General features: G+C 32.7%; 1 long non-coding RNA gene across 1 annotated transcript; it reads left to right on the forward strand.

Moving 5' to 3' along the window:
• Positions 1-13,457: 13,457 nt before the first annotated feature.
• LOC140694052 (uncharacterized) lies at positions 13,458-14,626 on the forward strand. Its single transcript, XR_012069794.1, has 2 exons — positions 13,458-13,682; positions 14,540-14,626. It is a non-coding gene; the product is annotated as an uncharacterized lncRNA (long non-coding RNA).
• Positions 14,627-19,485: the final 4,859 nt, after the last annotated feature.

A 19,485-nucleotide genomic window follows, 5' to 3' on the forward strand; every position in this document is an offset into this window, starting at 1 on the left:
TACCAAATAAGAGGATTATAGGCCAATAACATTGATGAACACAGATGCAAATATCCTCACCAAAAGAGTAGCAAATAGAATCCAACAACACAGAAGAAAGATTATATATCATGACAAAGAGGGGATCAAACTAGGGACACAGGGGTGGTTCAACTTATGCAAATCAATCAATGTAATACAGCACATCAACAAGAGGAAGGGCCAAAACCACATGATCATCTCAATACATGCAGGAAAAACATTTGAAAAATTCAACACCCACGTATGATAAAAATTCTGACCAAATTGGGCATAGAAGGAATATATCTCAGCAAACAAACCTGCAGCCAGCATAGTACTCAAAGGTGAGAGAGTCAAATTCTTCCTACTAAAATCTGGGACAGTAAAAGGATGCACACCATCATGACTCCTACTCAAGATAGTCTTGGAAGTCCAAGCCACAGCAATCAAACAAGAGAGAGAAGTAAAAGGGATGAAAATTTGAAAGGAAGAGATAAAAGTCTAACTATATGCAGATTATATGTTACTATTTATAGAAAACCATACAAGATCCAGAATGAAATTACTACAGCTGATCAAAGAATTCAGCAAGGTAGCAGGTTACAAGATTAAGGTTCAAATATCTGTGGCATTTCTTTATGCTAATGATTCAGATAATACTATAGAGCTATAGTCAACATGACAACACTGTATTGGTAGATAAACATACATATAGGCCAATGGCACAGTATAAAGAGCCTAGAAATGATCCCAAAAACGTTTGGTCAATTAATCTTAGACAAAGGAGGCAAGAAATTACAATGGAAAAGAGATAGTCTCTTCAGCAACTGGTGTTTGGAGAACTGGACAGCAGCATATAATTCAATGAAGCTAGAACACTCCCAATGAAGCCAGAACACCATGCACAAAAATAAACTCAGAATGGATCAAATACTTAAACATAAGACAAGACACAATAAACCACAAAGAGGAAAATATAGGGAAAATATTATCTGATATAAGTCTCGAAAATTTTCTTGTAGAATAAATAAAACCAAGAATAAACAAATGAGACCTAATGAAACATACAAGCTTCTGCACAGTAAAGAAACCGGAAGTAAAACAAAAAGTCAACCTACGGAATGGGAAAAAAATTGCATATGAAACCGTCAAAGACTTGATCTCCAGAGTATATAAGCAGCTCATCTAACTGAATAAGAAAAAATAAACAACCCAATTCAAAATTGGGCAGAAGACCTGAACAAGCGATTCTCCAAGGAAGACATACAAATGATCAAAAGACACATCAGAAAATGCTCAATATCACTTATTATCAGAGAAATGCAAATCAAAACTACAATGAGGTATCACCTCACACTAGTCAGAATGGCCATCATTGAAAAATCCACAAATGATAAATGCTGGAGAGGATGTGAAGTAAAGTTAACCGTCCTTCATTGCTGGTGGCAATGAAGTTTGGTGCAGCCACTGTGGAAAACAGGATGGAGATTCCTCAAAAGCCTAGGAATAGTCATACCATATAACACAAGAATCACGCTCCTGGGCATAAATCCAGAAGGAACCCGACTTCAGGAAGATACCTGCACCCCAATGTTCATAGCCAGCATTATTTACAATAGCCAAGACATGGAAACACCCTAAATGTCCATCGACAGTTGACTGGATAAAGAAGAGGTGGTATATTTATACAATGGAATAGTAGTCAGTCTTATAAACTGATAACATAATGCCATTTTCAGCAACATGGATGCTCCTGGAGAAAATCAGTCTATGTGAAGTAAGCCAGAAAGAGAAAGAAAAATATCATATGAGAAGGCTCATGTGTGGTATCTAAAAACAAAACCAAACCAAACAAAAAACTCATAAATACAAAACAGAAATAGACTCGCAGGCAGAGAATACAAAATTTTAGTTGCCAAGTGGGTGGGGTGTGGGAATAGATAGTCTGGGACTTCAAAATTCTAAAATAGATAAACAGGACAGTACTGTATAGCACAGGGAAATATATAAAAGATCTTAAGGCAGCTCACAGGGGAAAAAATGGTACAAGAAATGTATATAAGTTCATTGTAACTAAAAATTTATGCTCTACAATGGAATTTGAGACACCTTTGTAAAATGATTAAAAATCCATAAAAAAAAGTTAAAAAAGAAAAAAACATGAACCTAAATATTACATGTATAAATATAAATTAGAGAGATAAACAACTATGCAAAAGAGTAGTAAAACCTAAATTTTGTTTTTGTTGTCTTTTTAAGATAAGCAAAATCAAAAATCCTCTATCCAGATGCATCATGAAGAAAAGAGAATTGATCCAAAGAAATAAAGTCAGAAATAAATATGGAGAAATAACAATTGTTCCCTCAGATATACAAAAAGGGGATCATTTTGTCAACACTTATATGACAATGAACTGGACAACTTAGAAGAAATAGACAAATGTCTAGAAAGAGACAGGGATAAGGAGAAACAAATAATTTGAACAAACTGTTTATTAGAAGAAAGAAACAATCTGCATTTAAAAAATCGTTAAATGTTAGTGCAGATTTGAACAGCTCCCATGGAACACTGTACAAAAATTCAAAGCAGAACTTATAATCTTCACACTATTCAAAAATAGTGAAGATGTGGGAAACTCACAAATTATTTCTATGAAACTTTCATCACCCTGATAGCAAAGCCAACAAACAAACTACAGGCATATAAAATTTCAAGCCAATATCTTTGATTGACATAGATGCAAAAATTCTAAAAAATATTATTAGCAAACTAAATCCAGCAATAATTAAAATGAATTATACAACATGATCAACTTTAATTTATTGCAGGGTAATAAGAGAGGTGGAACATACATGAAATCAATCAGTTTGATACACCACATTAACAAAAGAAAAAGGGAAAATGAAATGATCATCCCAATAAATCCATCAAAAGCATTTCACAAACTTCAACTTTTATTCATTAAAAAGCAGCAACAACAGCAATAACAAAAAACAACAGAAAGAACAACAACAGAAACCTCTAACAAAAGCAGGATTCAGGAAAAATATCTCAACGTAAATGAGTCATTAATAACAGACACACAGACAACATAATATGCAAAAGTGAATAACTGAAAGCCAAATTAAGGAATAAGAAAAGGATGCCCACTCTCACCATTTCTATTAAACACAGTATGGGAAGTCCTAGCAACAGCAATCAGACAAGAAAAATATGTTATTCAAGTTGGATTGAATGAAGTAAAACTGTTATTATTTTAGATGACATGATAATATATATAGAGAACCCTAAAGATTCACCACACGAAAACAAATAAAACTAATAAAGACATTTAGCAAAGTAGCATGATTCATGATTAATATACAAAAACTGTCACATTTCTTTACCCTAACAAAGAAATATTCCATAATTTTAAAAAATCCATATGAAATCATATCAAAAATGAAAAACCTATGGAAAAACCAAGATAGTAAAATCTATAGGAGACTGATAAATATATTTGGAGATGATGCCTAGAAATGGAAAGAAATCTCAAGGTCTTAGTTTAGAGGAATTAATATTGTTAAAATATACATACAAAAAATGATGTCCACAGATATAAATTGATGCAGTTCGAACTACATGATATTTTCCACAGAAATTAAAACAGTCCTAAGATTTGTATGTAACTGCAAATGTACCAGAACTGCCAAAGGAACAATGAGGAAAAAGAACAAATTTGGAGCCATAACCCAATAACCTCCCAGATATCAGACTATATTACGAAAAAAGTAATCAAAATAGCACAATACTGGAAAACGAACAAACATCTATATCACTGGAACAGAATACAAGGTAGAAATAAAACATCACAACCATGGTCAACTAAACTATGACAAAGGAAACAAAAATATACAATGCTGAAAAGACAGTCTTCAGCAAGTGATGTCGAGAAAGCAAGGCATCTACATGTAAATCAATGAAATTAGAACACTCCATCACACTGTACAAAAATAAACTCAAAATGCTTGAAATATCTGAATATAATACATGACAAAATAAAACTCCTGGAAACTAACATAGGCAAAACAAGACATAAATTGTAGCGAATTTTTCATATGTCAATCTCCCATGCTGAAAACAATAAAAGCAAAACAAACAAATAGGTCCTAATTAAACTTAAAACCTTCTTCATAGCAAAATAAACAATATGAAAAGATGAAATTCCTAATGGGAGAAAACATTAGAAAACAATGCAATTAACAAGAGGCTAATTTCTAAAATACACAAATCGTTCATAAAACTCCATTTCAAAAATCTATAATCTACTCAGCCAGAAAATGAGTAGAAGAGAATTCTCTAAAAAACACACACAGATGACAATCAGAAACATAAAAACATGCTCACATAGCTAATCATTATACAAATGCAACACAAAAATAAAATAATGTTTTACCTCACACTAGTCAGAAGGGCTGTCATCAAAATGTCTACAAATAATAAAGACTGTGGAAGTTGTGGAGAAAAAGGGACTCTCCAACGGTGTTGGTGGGAATGAAAATTGGTGCAAGCACTTTGGAAACAGTATGGATGTTCCTTTAAATAATTAAAATAGACCTATCATATGACGCAGCAATCCCACTCCAGGGCATATAAAGCATAAAACCTGAAAACAAAGTATCCTAGGGTAAAACATAAGAAGCACACTCTGACATTGGACTGAAATTGATTCTACATATATCTCCTCTGGCAAGGGAAGCAGAGGGAAATCTAACAAAATATGATTGTATCACTCTAAACAGATTTACACTGCATAAGAAATGATCAATAAAATGAAAAGTCAACCAACATATTGGGAGAATATGTTTGCATGTGATATTTTCCAATCAATTGTTAATATCCAAATATATGGCAAACTCTTACCCCACAACACCAATAAAAGAACAAACAATCCAATTAAAAAAGTACGTAAGAACTGAATAGATAGATCTCAATCAATTATCTGTAGAAAACTTACAGATGCCTAAATGACACATGAAAATATGTTCAGAGTTATCAATTATTAGGAAAGTCATAAACCAAAAATGAGACAAGACTTCAAAATTGTCAGAAATTTCTCATCAAAAAGAAAAGAAACATATGTTGGTGAGATTGTAGAGAAAAAGGAACACCATGGACACTTTTTATAGGAATGCAAAGTATTGATTCCATTGCATATGTACATCAAATTTTCTTCATCCATTTTTCGGTCAAGGGATGTTGGGTTTGCAGGTTCCTGTCTGAAGGCTCTAAAGAATAAGCCCATGGGCTGAACTGATAAACAAGCTGTGAGGAATGTCACATATCCAGGCTGGATAAGAAGTGGCCTGCACATTGTATCCAGTATGGATGGCTAGATAGCCCATGCTGGGTAAGATCCTCAGAGGAGGACAACCTACGACAGGCACAGCCGGCTGGATAAGAGATGGCCTACTTAATGAAGTTCCGTGATGAACTTTAAAACAATCCTTGATCATTTAACATCCTGTGCTTACTGCAGGATCATGGGGACATAAATAGCTTAAGATTATTAACATTGTTATAACTTAGATGATATATGAGGCATTGTGCATGTCCTACATAAACCCTTTTCCTAGGAATCAATAAAAAGAGAACTGCTCCTCTTCTGGCCACACAGTGTTTGTCTGTATATGATATCGTGCCACTGACAGTGTTAATGTAATTTGTTGGGAGTATTTTAAAAGGATGTTGCATTATATACAGTGCTCTTTTTGCACCTATTGAAATTATTATGTGAGTTTTATTTCTCATTCTGTAAGTGTGGCATGTCACCTATATTGATCTGAATATTTTGAAGTATCTTTAAACCCAGGGATAAGTCCCTTTACTCATTGTATGTGCATGATACATTAATGTGTTGTTGAATTGACTTTCCTCTTTTGATGAGAATTTTGGCACATATGTTCATCAGGGATAATATTCCATATTTTGCATCTAATGTACTTTCTTGCATTGTTATGCAAATAAATCTGGCATCATAAAATAACTTTGGAATCTTTCACCCCCTTGAAATTCTTGGAAGATTTTTGGAAGAATTGGTGAAAAATTGTCTTCAAATGTATCACAGATTTCACCAGCAAAGTCATCTTGTAAATGTTTTCTGGTTTGGGAGGTTTGGATTACTGATTTACTCATACACACTTTTGCTATATTTAACTTTCTAATTTCTTATTGAATCAGTATTGGAAGACATATGTTTCTGAGAATTTGTCTTTTATTCTAGGTCATTCAAATCTTTGGCTAGTGTTAATTTCTTATGACGCTATGCATCTCTACATCAGTGGTAATATCTTCTCTATTATTTCTAATTTTATTTGAGATTTTATTTTCTTAGTCAACCTAAACGTTTGTCCACTTTATGTTTAAAAGAAACAGACTTTGGTATTTTTTTTATATTTTTAATTGTTTCTCTTATTATTTGCCTTACTCTCATTGATTCAATTTTCTTCTTTATTCTTTCTGTTTTCTCCTAGATTCTTGATGTGTAAAGTTAAGTAGTGTGAATCTTTGTATTTCTTTTATTATTAAATATAATATATATATTTATTTATTTATATATTTACATATTTATTAATTTATTTATCAATGAAATATGTCATTTACAATGTGTCAATCTGTGGTGTATAGCATAGTGTGCCCATACACACATATAATTCTATGCCTATAAAACGTTACTTCACGATATTTAACATAATGGCCTGTGTCATACAAAAGAAACTTTGAAAACATCATTTTTTATATACAGTGGATAACATTTATAAATCTACAGCTCCCAAATATATCCTCTCGAAGCCCATTTCCACAGTAATCTAAAATTGTTTAGAAGATCTGCGAGTATGTTTCAGTTTTGTAGATGAAATCATAGTGTTCCCATCCATATATTTTTTAAAGCTTCTTCATGCGTAATATCATGCATTATATTTCTTTCTATTTCTGGCTAACTTCAATTAGAATGACACATGTTTGGGACATCTTTTTTGCTGCAAATATCATTGTTTTATCATTTTTATTGCAGAATATTATTCCATTGTGCAAATATGGCATAAATTCTGTATACTGTCATCTGTTGTTGGGCAATTATGTTGCTTCCATATTTTGGCTTTTGTATACTGCACTGCTAAGGACATTGGGGTGCACGTGTCTTTTTGAAATAGGGTTCCCTTTGATATATACCCAGAAGTGGGATTGCTGGATCGTATGTTAAGTTTATTTTTATTCTTTTGCTGAATCCCCATCCTGGTTTCCAAAATGACTGCACCAAACTACATTCCTACCAACTGTGTAGGAAGTTTCCCTTTCTCCACAGCTTCCCCAGCATTTATTGTTTGTGGACTTTTAAATGATAACCACTGTGACTACTGGGAAGTAATTCTTCATTATAGTTTTGAATTGCCCTCCTCTGATAATGATAATGACCATTTTTTTTTCTTTATTCATATATCTGTGTGGCATTTGAACATCTCTTTTAGAGAATTGCTAGTTTAGGGATTCTTCCCATTTTCAGATTGGGTTTCTTGGTTTTTTTTTTATTATTATTAGGTTGTATGAACTCTTTATATTTTGGAAATTAAGACTTTGTCAGTTGCATCACTTCTAAATATTTTCTTTAATCCTGCAGGTTGTCATTTTGCTTTGTTTATGGTTCCTTTTGCTGTGCAAAAGCCTATAAGTTTTATTTGATCCAATTTATTAATTTTGCTCTTACATCCCTTCCCTGGGTAGGCTGTTCTAGGAGATCATTGCTGAGATTTATCTCAGAGTGTTTTGCCTATGTTTTCTTCTAGGAGATTTACTGTGTCTTACTTATATTTAAGTCTTCTAGATATTTTGATTTTATTCTTGTGTACGGAGTGAATGATTGTTCTAACTCCATTGCTTTGATGCTGCTATCCAGTTTTCCTAAAACCATTTGGTGAAGAGATGGTCTTTTCTCTGTCATATTCCTAGCTAGTCTGTCAAAGATTAATGGAACATAGGCCTGTAGATTTATTCCTAGGGTCTCTATTCTGTTCCATTGGTCCATATGCCTGTTTTATTACCAATGTCATGTCATTTTCATTATTGTAGCTCTGCCATAGTGTATGGAGAACTAATGGGGTATTCCTCCAGCATCTTTCTTTTACTTCAATATTGCTTTTGTAACTATGGTTTTTTTATGACTCTATGTATATCTTAGGATCATTTGTTTCAGTCCTAAAAAGAAACGTTTTGCATAATTTGATCGGAAATCAAATTTTCTTGACTGATCGTTCTGGTTAGGACTTCCAAGACTATATTGAATTGAAATTGTGAGAATGGGCAACCTTGTATTGTCTCAGGTTTTTGTGAGAAGGGTTTCTGTTTTTCACCATTGAATATTTTGCTGGCTATATATTTGTCATAAATAGCTATTATTATGTTGAGATATGGTCCCTCTTTACCCACTGTGATAAGAACTTCTTTTGCAGATAGGTGTTAAATGTTATCAAATGATTTTTCTGCATCTACTGTGATTATCATGTGGTTTTTTGTCTCTCTTTTGTTGATATGGTGTATCACAAATGATTGATTGATTTGCATATGTTACACCATCCTTGTGTTCCTGGGATGAACCTAACTTGATCATGGTGTATGATCTTTTTTTTACATGCTGTTGGATTCTGTTTGTTAATAATTTCCTAAGGACTTTAACATCTATGTTTATCAATGATATTGGCCTATAGTTTTCTTTTTAGGTAGTGTGTTTGTCTGGTTTTATTTTCAGGTTGATGTTGGCCTTATGGTGTGAGTTTGGGAGTACTCTCTCCATATGAATCTTTTGGAAGTGTTTGAGGAGGATTGGTATGGATTTTTCGTTGTATGTTTGGTCAAATTCCCCAGTGAAGGTATTTGGGTCTGAATATTTGTTTGCAGAGATTTTTTTTTTTTATTTTACTGATAATTCTATTCCATTTCTGGTGATTTGTCTGTTCAAATGGTCAATTTCTTTTGATACAATAATGGTGGGCCGAATGTTTCCAGAAACTTCTCCATTTCTTCTAGATTATCCAGTTTGTTTCCATGCAGTTGCTCATGGTATACCCTTATGGTTTTTTGCAAATTTTATGTACTCTTTGTAGTTTCCCCATTTTCACTATGTGTGTTATTTGTGTTCTCTCTCTTTTCTTGTTGGTGAGCCTGTCCTGAGTTTTGTCAATTTTGTTGACTGTTTCAAAAAACAGTTTGATTGATTTTTTCTATTTTTAATCTTATTTCAAATCTTTCTCCCTTGCTCTTTATTTTCCCGCTTTCTGCTGACTTTTCATTTTGTTTGTTCTTCTCTTCATGATTAGTTTACATAGAATATTAGATTAGTTATTTGAAATTGCTCTTCTAATTTGAGGCGGACCTTGTCACTGTGAACTTCCCTCTTAAGCCTGCTTCAACTATATTCCATATACTTTGTGTAGTGTTGTGTCATATTTCTAAAGATATTTTTTAATTTCTTCTTTTAATTCATCACCTACCCCCCTTGTTTTAGTACCATGTTTATTAATTTACATGCTGTCATTTTATCTCCCTGTTTTTCTGTGATTCATTTCTAGTTTCATGTTATTATACTCAGAAAAGATGCTTGAAATCTTTTTTAACTTCTTAAATTTGATTAGGCTTCTTCTGTGCCTTAGTACACAAACATTCCTAGAAAATGTTCCTTGTGCACTGGAAAAGAATGTATATTCTGTTTTGGGGATAAGTAGTGTATTGAAACTATCAATCAAATCCAATTATTTTATCGTATCTTTTTGTATCTTTGTTCCCTTATTAATTTTCTGTCTGAAAGACCAGTCTAGTGATGGTAATGGGGAGTTATAGTGTCCTACTGTGATTGTGTTCCCATCAATTTCTCCCTTTTTATCTATTAGTATTTACTTTATGTACTTATGTGCTCTTATATTGAGTGCATATATAGTAATGTGTATAAAACCATCATTTTGTATTGCTCTTTAATCATTATATCATGTCCTTGTTTATCTTTCTCTATGGCCTTTCTTGTAAAGTCTATTTTGTTTGAAGTCAGTACTGCTAGTCCTCCTTTCTTGTCATGTACATTTGCATGGAATGTATTTTTCCATTTTCTGACTTTCAATTGATGTGTGTTCCTCTTTCTAAAGTGGGTCTCTTGTATGCTTCGTAATGTAGGGTCTTGTTATATTATCCCATCTGACAATATACATCTTTCGATTGAAGCACTAAGTCCATTAACATTTGTAACAATTATTGATAAACTAGTGTTTATTTCCATTTTGAACTTAATTTTCCAGTTGATTTTGTATTACCTTTTTATTCATTTCTTTTTCTTTTTGTGGCTTTATAAGTTTTCTTTTATTATCTTGGTTTTTTTCTAGCTTTGTGACTTCATTGTAAGATGTTGACTTATTGTTACCCTGTTTTGTATGTATATTGACCCGTTACTATATATTTTTATAATAACTGAAAGGAATATAAATTTAAATGCATCATACAGAGAACAGAAATAAGAAGAAAATAATCTGTATTGTCCTGTTTCACTATCTAAATTTTAAATTTAAACTTAAAAATTTTGACGTCCTGTTTTACAATATCATTATTATTCTGTTGTAAGTCATTGTAGCTTTTGCCTTTCTAATTATGCCTTTCTCTTTCTATAGCATCCTGCTTCTTTATTTTTTGAGGAGATGTTTCATTATGTCTTTTTCTGTTGCTAAATTCTTTTAGTATTTGCTTGTGTGGAGATTATTTTTCTCTCCTTCTATTCTAAAGTTTAGCCTTGCTTGATATCTTATCTTAGATAACAGATTTCTTTCATTCTGGACTTTGAATATGTCTTGCCACTGCCTTCTGCCTGTTGTATTTGTGTGAGGAACATGTTTAAAAATAAAATATATATAATTATATATATGTAAAGAATACCTACAAATGAAGTTAACAAATACAGAGAAAACCTATACTTTAAAAAATAGAAAACATAGATGAAGGAAATTAAAATTGATCCAAAGAAATGAAAAGATCTCTTATGTTAATGATGTGAAACAGTGTGATTGAAACAACCATACTACCCAAAGGAATCTACATTTAATGTGATTCATGTCAAAATAACCATGAGATTTTTAAATTAAATAGAAGAAATAATTTCAAAATTTATATGCAACCACAAAGATCTTAGTTGCCAAAATAATCTTGAAAAAGAGTATTGAATATAATATTGTAAATTTCTGTGTTGTTAAACAGTCCTACAAAACTTTAGTAATTTAAACAACATGATACTGGCTCAAAAACTGACACCAATCAATAGAAGAGAATAGAGCAACCAGATATAATCCCTCTCACCTATGATAAATTAACCTATGAAAAAAGAAGCAAGAGTATTAAATGAAGAAAAGAGATTCTCCTCAATAAGCATTGCTGGGGAGGCTGAACAATTGAAAGATAGATTAGAGTATTTCCTCACATTGTATACAATCATTAAGCACAGAATATCTTTTATTTATTATGTTTACTTATATTTTTCCACCTGTAATTTATAGATCTATGTTTAGATCTTTTATTTAACTTATCAAATGTATTCCTATTTTATTCTTTTTTGTATAAATTTACACACAATTGATTTCCTAATTTCTCTTCCTGATAATGTGTTGTTACTATATAAAAATGCAATGGATATTTGTATATTGATTTTGTATACAGCAAGTTTACTAAGTTTGTTCATTATTTCTCACAGTCACTGGCAGTGTGTGTGCAGTTTTCTAACTATGTATAATTATGTCATCTATAAAAATTTTACTGCTTGCTCACAAGTTGAATGACTTTTATATTTTTACTTGACTAGTTGTTCTGGCTAGAACTTCTAGTAGTGTAATATAGGACTTGTTTGTATGAGCTATTTTTTCTTATTACTGGACCAGGGAAAAACCTTCCTGTATGTTAACATTGAACTTGATGTTAGTCATTGGTTTTTCATATACGGATTTTACTATGTTTAGTCCTATTCTGTCTACAGCAAATTTGTTAAAAAATTTTTTATAAAAAAGTTAAGATCAGATCTGTGAATAATTTTCCTACATATTTTGAGATTTTTATTTTTGAATTCTTTATTTAACGGATGGTATCACATTTATTGATTTGCGTATGTTAAATAAAATTAAGAATCAGGACTAAATTCAACTTAACTATACTTTATAATATTTATAATATGCCATGACTTCAGCTTCCTAATATTTACTTAGAATGGAATATACACATACTGAAGGAAAAATTTACATAGTAGCTTGAGTGAACATTTATTTATTTAAAAATTTTATCTCTCATTTTGAATTTGGCTTATGTTTAGTGGAATTTATGTCTAAATAAAGAATACAATTTTGGTAGAACTGGCTTTACTACAGTTCACTGATACAGAACCTAGCTATTATTAACAATAAGTGTACAAAACACTTGCCTTAAAATGCTGCATTATACTAACAATGCCAACTCTTTCAGGATGAGAAACATATTGCTTCCTAAAATGCATTATTTGGTCTTTTAAACCCCATCCCACATATAATGTTATTTCTTTGTTTTTGATTGTTTGTTTGCCCCTTAATGGAGGCACTGATTTTTGAACCCATGATCTTCTGTATAAGTTTATATATCAACATCATTTTGGAACACTTAAGAGAAGCCGCAAGAGCATGGACTATAATGATGAGAAGAAAATTTATTACTTCGAGGGACTGAAAAACCTCTGAGTGAAAGAATGGCAAAAGTAAACTTTTATAAGAATACCTTAATAATTTCTCTTTTGTAATTTTAAAGTAGAATACTAAATTACATTTGTTTTACTTACAGCACTAAATTATATTTTCATACAAAAATTACCCCTTTGGGATTTCTTAAATTTGATTCATTATTTTAATCTAGTTTTATTTCATAAATATTTATCATTTATTCTAAAACATACCAAATACACTGATATGTATTCTGCTCATGTTTTGAATAAAGAGCTACTTCTTGTAAAGTAAACAGATAAATAACTACTTCCATTTCCAAATCAAATTAAGTTTCACCTTACTAATTATAATGAAATAGGTATACATTTCCTGCAGAGGTTTTACACAAATTTCACTTAAAATTCCATAACTTTAAAATTATTTTATATATTTTGTGCATTATTTATACTCTGTTCATCAATGTTGTATAAATTTGTGTACAAAAGTATGGAGATTTGTTTTATTTCATAGACCCCAGCATTAATTATTTAAAAAGATTTTCTTGGGGTAATAATTGCAGATCACACTATAAAAAAAGGCATCCTATATGTTTCATTTTAACTGGATGAATGAGAAGTAAACACTGGCTGGATGTTACACTTGACTTGCTAGGAGACCAGTCGTTATGTGTTGTCACATCTACTCAAGTTGAGAACCATTGTGATGGCCTAGTAGTTTATCTGTGCAGGCCTGCCAGAGCAGCATATGAAGCTGCAGTGCTCAAAATCATTCAGATTAGAAAAGTAGCTGTAGAAAAAGTTATTTGAGATGGCAAATATTTCTTCAGAATTTCAAGATAGGTCTCATAATGATGGACCAACTGGTTCAGGAAACTCCGGAAGATCTGTATTGTTTGATCCAACAATCTCTGGGGACTTGTCTTGAGGTCTATGATTGAAGTAAGTGATTTTCAGAATTTGTCTGAAGAATCCTTGTTTAAAAGTCCATGTTACACATATTGTGTCTCTGAGCCAGATGAAGATAATGATTTTCGTTCTCTGACATTTCCAAGAAAAATCTGGAAAATGGTTGGGAGTTATCAATTTAAATCCAACTGGTGGGATGATAATGAAACTTCCATAGTGATTGATGAAGTTGTCTTAAAGAAGGAAGTTTTGGAAAGAAAGTCCCCTTTCAGAGTATTTGAAACTGGAAGTATGAAAAGTTTAGTTAGACAGCTTAACATTTATAAGTTTAGGAAAGTGCAGCAGAATTTTTAAAGATCTGCTTGTCTAGCTGACTTTCTAGCAGAAGAAAAAGAAGTCTCTCTTTTAAGCAAGGTATTCAGTAATTGTAGTTACGACTTGGTAACTTATATATAAAATTTTATTTTGTACATCGATCTATGGTAATGTAAATGTAAATCTAGAGTTTGAAAACTGTATAAAACTACAAATGCTAAAATTCTTTATTTTTTCAAAAAATGAGGACAGAGCCTTAAGTATTCAAGATTGTGTGAAACTTTCCTAGCAACTAGGAATCTTACGAGAAATCTAAATAAAGGTATTAAAGCCGCTTTTAAAAAGTGGCTTTCACCGTTACTGCAAATGCTAGCTTCTTAAATTTGAATACTTAAATACTATTTAAATGTGCATATTCCAAATAAGGAATTTCAAAACATAGTCAGCAATGTGCATATTTTGATGATATTATCTTAGCATAGTAAACGTGAAATCTGAGGTTTTGTAGGTTAGGCTTAATTTAGTCTTGTATTTTGGTTTAAAATATTACTAAAATCTTTCTCTTTTGGTTGTAGCTGCAGTTCTGCCATAATCCAAATCTTAAACGAGGCTGTCCCCAGCTTTTAGTGAGAATAAAAAGAAGAATTGGGATTAAAAATGTCTCTCTGGTATCTTCATTGGCTGAAGATTTCAAAAAGAAGCACGTTAAAGCAGGGGGTAACGTGCATAATGATAATTTTGATTTTGTGGTTGACACTAGAGGAGAAAGTGCATTTTTACTTTCTGCAAATTTAAACATGCCTCTAATAAGGAAGCCCTCTTCTAGCCACATAATAGGTGATACAACTACCTTGATCAGAGGTGATTTTTCTCCTCCATTTTCAATGTCAGTTAGATCACCAGAACAATATTGCAATGGATCAACGTGCTTTTTTAAATCAGTTGAACACTGCCCACAGGCACTCTCAAAGCAGCTACACTGAAGCAAATGGCCGTGTTGTGAACTTCATTACATTACAATATCTACTTCTCAATACAGTACCTTGTCTCCCATACTGAGCAATCATGTTTGACTAATGGTGGAGCCTTCTAATTTTCCATATAGATATCACAACATATCTGCCAATGACGGTCGTTTTTCTCAACTTCAACCAGGGAGCAAACCATGGTTACCAGTGACATTGATAGCTGATACATCAGCTACCTCTCTTTCAAGGCCAGCTCATCAGCCATCTTCATTTTATGAACGTCACCCTAAACACAATTTATATACCAGAGGACTACCATATTATGCAGGATAACAAAGATTAATATTGATGGTGGCAAATGCCGACAACTATATGCAATTTTCTTATTTGAATGATAAACATACATGTTTACCTGTATTTTCGATATTTTTTTTAAAATAAAGAGTTAAACGGGAGTCTATGATATCATTTAAAGAAAAAGAGATATTTGATTGATATGATCACTTGATGGAACAATATGGGAGTAAATTTAAATAATTTCTTGTAAGCAGGAAGAGAAAATGGAAGAATTTGGAAAAAGACTAAAACATGGAGAGAGGGAAAGTTATTAGTGGTTTCTGGTTCATCCTGGAAAGTATGAAAAGTGTTAAGTTCGGATAGGTTGGAACAGAAGATAATGCAGGAACCGGCCCAGGGAACATGGTCTCTATTATGTCATCCCTGGAATCATGAAGGTCACATGATATAGTCTCAGATGGTACATTTAGCATGTGGAAGAAATTAAGAAGTAATTTTATCTATGGTCTTCTTTGTGCTGTTCTCAAAGCATTCCAACTGGTGCTTTCATTTCCTGCCCTAAATATTCTATGCTATAATTTCTAGTCAATACCTTATGTTGCTTTTATTTCCAACCAAGGACAAACTTACATCCTCAGGGTGGCTCTTAATGCCTTTCCAACTCTATGCACACAAACTGAACTTAGTTAAGTCATTCGTTTATAAATCTGGCATCTGACTACCTTGGCAGATCTTTATGTTTCACTGTATCTGGAGATACATCCAGGAAAATGCTTGTCATATATGTAAGCTCCAACCTCACAAATTTTGCTCCAGCTAATCCTTGAACTTATGTTCTCCTATTACCTAATTAGACTTTCCCAGTCTCAGCACGGAAACCACCTCCTCCAGATGTTTTCTGTCTATCCCCCTTTCCTTGTCTAACTTGGATACCAACACAGTAAGCACAGCACATGCCACAGGATGCATTTTAGTATTTAGTGAATGAAAAATACATGTTGACTTTAAGCATAATCTACTTTCCTGAGACAGCAAGTCTCTCATGGTTTTCAAACTATTTCATTATTGTCTTTACTCTTCACCACAAACTAGCTCTTTTCATAGCCCAAGGACTAGTCACTCAAGACAGTAATTCGAGGTAGGTAAAGGAGACAAAGTATTATTTTCTTCTTAATTCATGCCTCCAGTGGCCTAAAGCATTCAATTCTCATTTGCTGGATTATTTCCTGTCTCTTCATCACCTGCCCACCCATAAGTAGCTGATTCTCTTCCCCATACCAAAAAATATACTGCCTTCTAATTAATTTACTTCTTAGAATCAGAGCTTTATCCAGAAGAGACAGTGTCATTGCAAACATTTAATGCAGGATTATACATCCCACATAAATTGTGCCCCTTCTAATCTTCACACAGGCAGTATCTAAGAGGTAATAGTCCCTTGGTTGGAGTGGTTGTGTTCAGTAACCAAATTGTAACCTAAAATGTGTGGACTAAAAAGAGGTGAGGGTGGTAGTATTAAAAATTTGTCCAACTGCAAGAATACCAAATTTATACAGATATTAGGAAATATAAAATTTTCATGGAAGACTTTGACTATTTCCCATTAATTTAAAATAAATGGTGAACATTTTCAGAATGTGAATTGCCCTGAAATGCTGGAAAATTGTAGGCAAGGTCAGGGAGCCTAAGGCTTCTACTCACAACCATGCAGCCAGTGTCAGCTGATAAGACTGGAATGGCAACACTGAATACTGAAAAAGTGTCACCAATTGTGAAGAAAGCCTTTGATAATCTGGAGAATGGGCAAATGGGTCAGGTTAAGCTCTAGCAACATCCCACCAATATGATTTTACCAAGAGAAGAAAGGAGCCCACTTGCAGCAGGAGATCTGTGTCTGGACAGCAGTGGTTGTTCCTAAAACAGAAATATCAAGCTTTTATGTTTGTCAGCTCAACTATGATGGTGACTATTTTTTGCTTACATTAGCAGTCTGGGTTTCAGTTGGGCTGGTTCACAGCTAGTTTCGAGCTCTCTTATCACACAGTGGGTCTTACTGTGATCATCATAACAAGGTTCTATACTGATAAGTCAAAAGCTACACTTTACTTTAAAAATTAGAATTCCTAAAGAAGAATATTGTTTGTTTGTCCATCTGTAGTTCTCTACCTGGGAAAACCTAGAGTATTGGCAAATGTACAAAAGTTGTCTGGTGTGTGAAAACTATTCTCTGAGCTCTGACCACTGAATTCTTCCCACTAAATACTACAAATCTGTCTATCACTGTGTGTGTGTGTGTGTGAAGTTGGACTGTTAAGCAGTAACTAAGTTTATCTTAGTTGAGTCATCAGTGAATTATTCCTCTGCTTCTGGCAGAATCTCTGTGAATTAAGAGTTTCATTTTGCCACCAGATTTTCTTTCAATCAGGGAGAGGTAGATTATATTTCTCCCAGTATACTAATTGTTACCTGTTCATTGAATCCCAAGCTAATGCTAGGGCCAAGCCACTGAAACCTTGAATTGGACAGAGGCATATATATTCACCAGTCCCCAGAGCCCAGCACAGGACTGTGTGTCCTTCTTAATTTAAGTTTGTGTCTACTTTGTTTTCTTTTAATTCTCATTGTTGACACAACTTATTTTTTCTTTGAACACCCCTTGACTGATTTATATGGACTGAACCACTGATTTATTTCTTTTAAGCTACAAATTACAATAACATTTCTTTCCTTGGACTACCTGGATTAAAGTGAGCATAGTCATCATTTTGAAAGCAGTCCTCAGTCCTAAAAATGCAGAACCTTTACAGCTCTTTGTCCAGCACTTGAGCCAGAATGTTTGTTGTTGATCTCAGGGATTATCCTCACATTCCCTTATGCAACCATGAGAAAACAGCACATTGTTATCCAAAATCAAGTCTTTGTCAGTATTGCTTTCCCTTTGCAAAACAGTTAAGAATTGTAGGAGTTCTGAGATTTAAACATGCTTAGATTTTTAGCAACCTAGCATTTTCATATTTTACAGATGCTCTCGTGGAGATGAGACTTTTGGTCTGAGACAGTGAACTTTATCACTCACAGCAAAAGCAGCCAGGGTTAATATTTGTATCCATTCCCTAGTCTCAGATGAATACACAAAGTGAAATTTTGTTGCCTACAGAAGCAGTGGGCTGTTAACATGAAGAAAGATTTAGGCATTTTAAAACACTATTTTTATTAGTATCTTTATGTATAATTTATTAGAATCACTTATTTATTAGTATCTTTAACTAGGATAATATATCATGACTAAAGATTACTTGCTGCAAAAAGAATCATGAGAAATGACATGGGAAAAAGTGACCATTGACTTTCCATTTTTTCTTCCACTTTTATTGAGATATAATAGGCATAAAACATTGTGTAAGTTTAGGTGAACAGGATAGTGATTTGATTTACAAGTGTCATGAGATAAATATCATAGCAATTTTAGGGAGAATTCTTTATCTCATTTAGATGCAATTTTAAGGAAATACAATTTGTCTTTTGGTTGTGATAAGAAAAATTATGGTCTACTCTCTTAACAACAATGATATTGAACATAAAGCAGTATTAACTGTAATTTTCATGTTACTATGGGGTATCCCTAGAACACGATTCTTTTACAGCTGGATATTTATAGCTTTTGAGTTCATTAATCAAATCCTACTTTCCCAACCCCTGCCTCTGTTCACTACAAATCTAATTTTTTTCTATGTGTATGTTTGTTTGTTATTGAAGTGTACATTAGTCTATAACACTGTGTTAGTTTCTCTTTCACAACATACTGTTTGCTGTATTTAATATATTTCATACAGATCACCAAATATATCTAGTTGTGATATGTTGCTATTTAAAGATATTTAATAGTTTTTGGCTATTCCCCATACAGTTCATTTCTTGTCCCTGACTCATTTAATTTGCAACTGGAAAATTTTCTCTCTTAATTTTTTCAACTTTTCTTTTTCTCACCCCATTTCCCTCCTTCTTGTGAACAACCTGTTTCTTTCTATATGTATAACTCCATATCTGTGTTTTTATGTTCATTTGTTTAAAATTCAAATATGAATAAAATCATTCAGCATTGTCATTCACTTCCTGACTTATTTGACTTAGCATATTACCCTCTTGATCAACCCATTTGTTGCAAAAGGCAAGAACTTATTCTTTTTAGAGCTGAGTAAAAACCCATTTTATTTTTATGTGTGTGTATATATATATATAGCTCATATATATATATA

This window comes from Vicugna pacos, unplaced genomic scaffold (genome assembly GCF_048564905.1).
Source record: "Vicugna pacos unplaced genomic scaffold, VicPac4 scaffold_20, whole genome shotgun sequence".
In the NCBI taxonomy this organism is placed as follows: Eukaryota; Metazoa; Chordata; class Mammalia; order Artiodactyla; family Camelidae; genus Vicugna; species Vicugna pacos.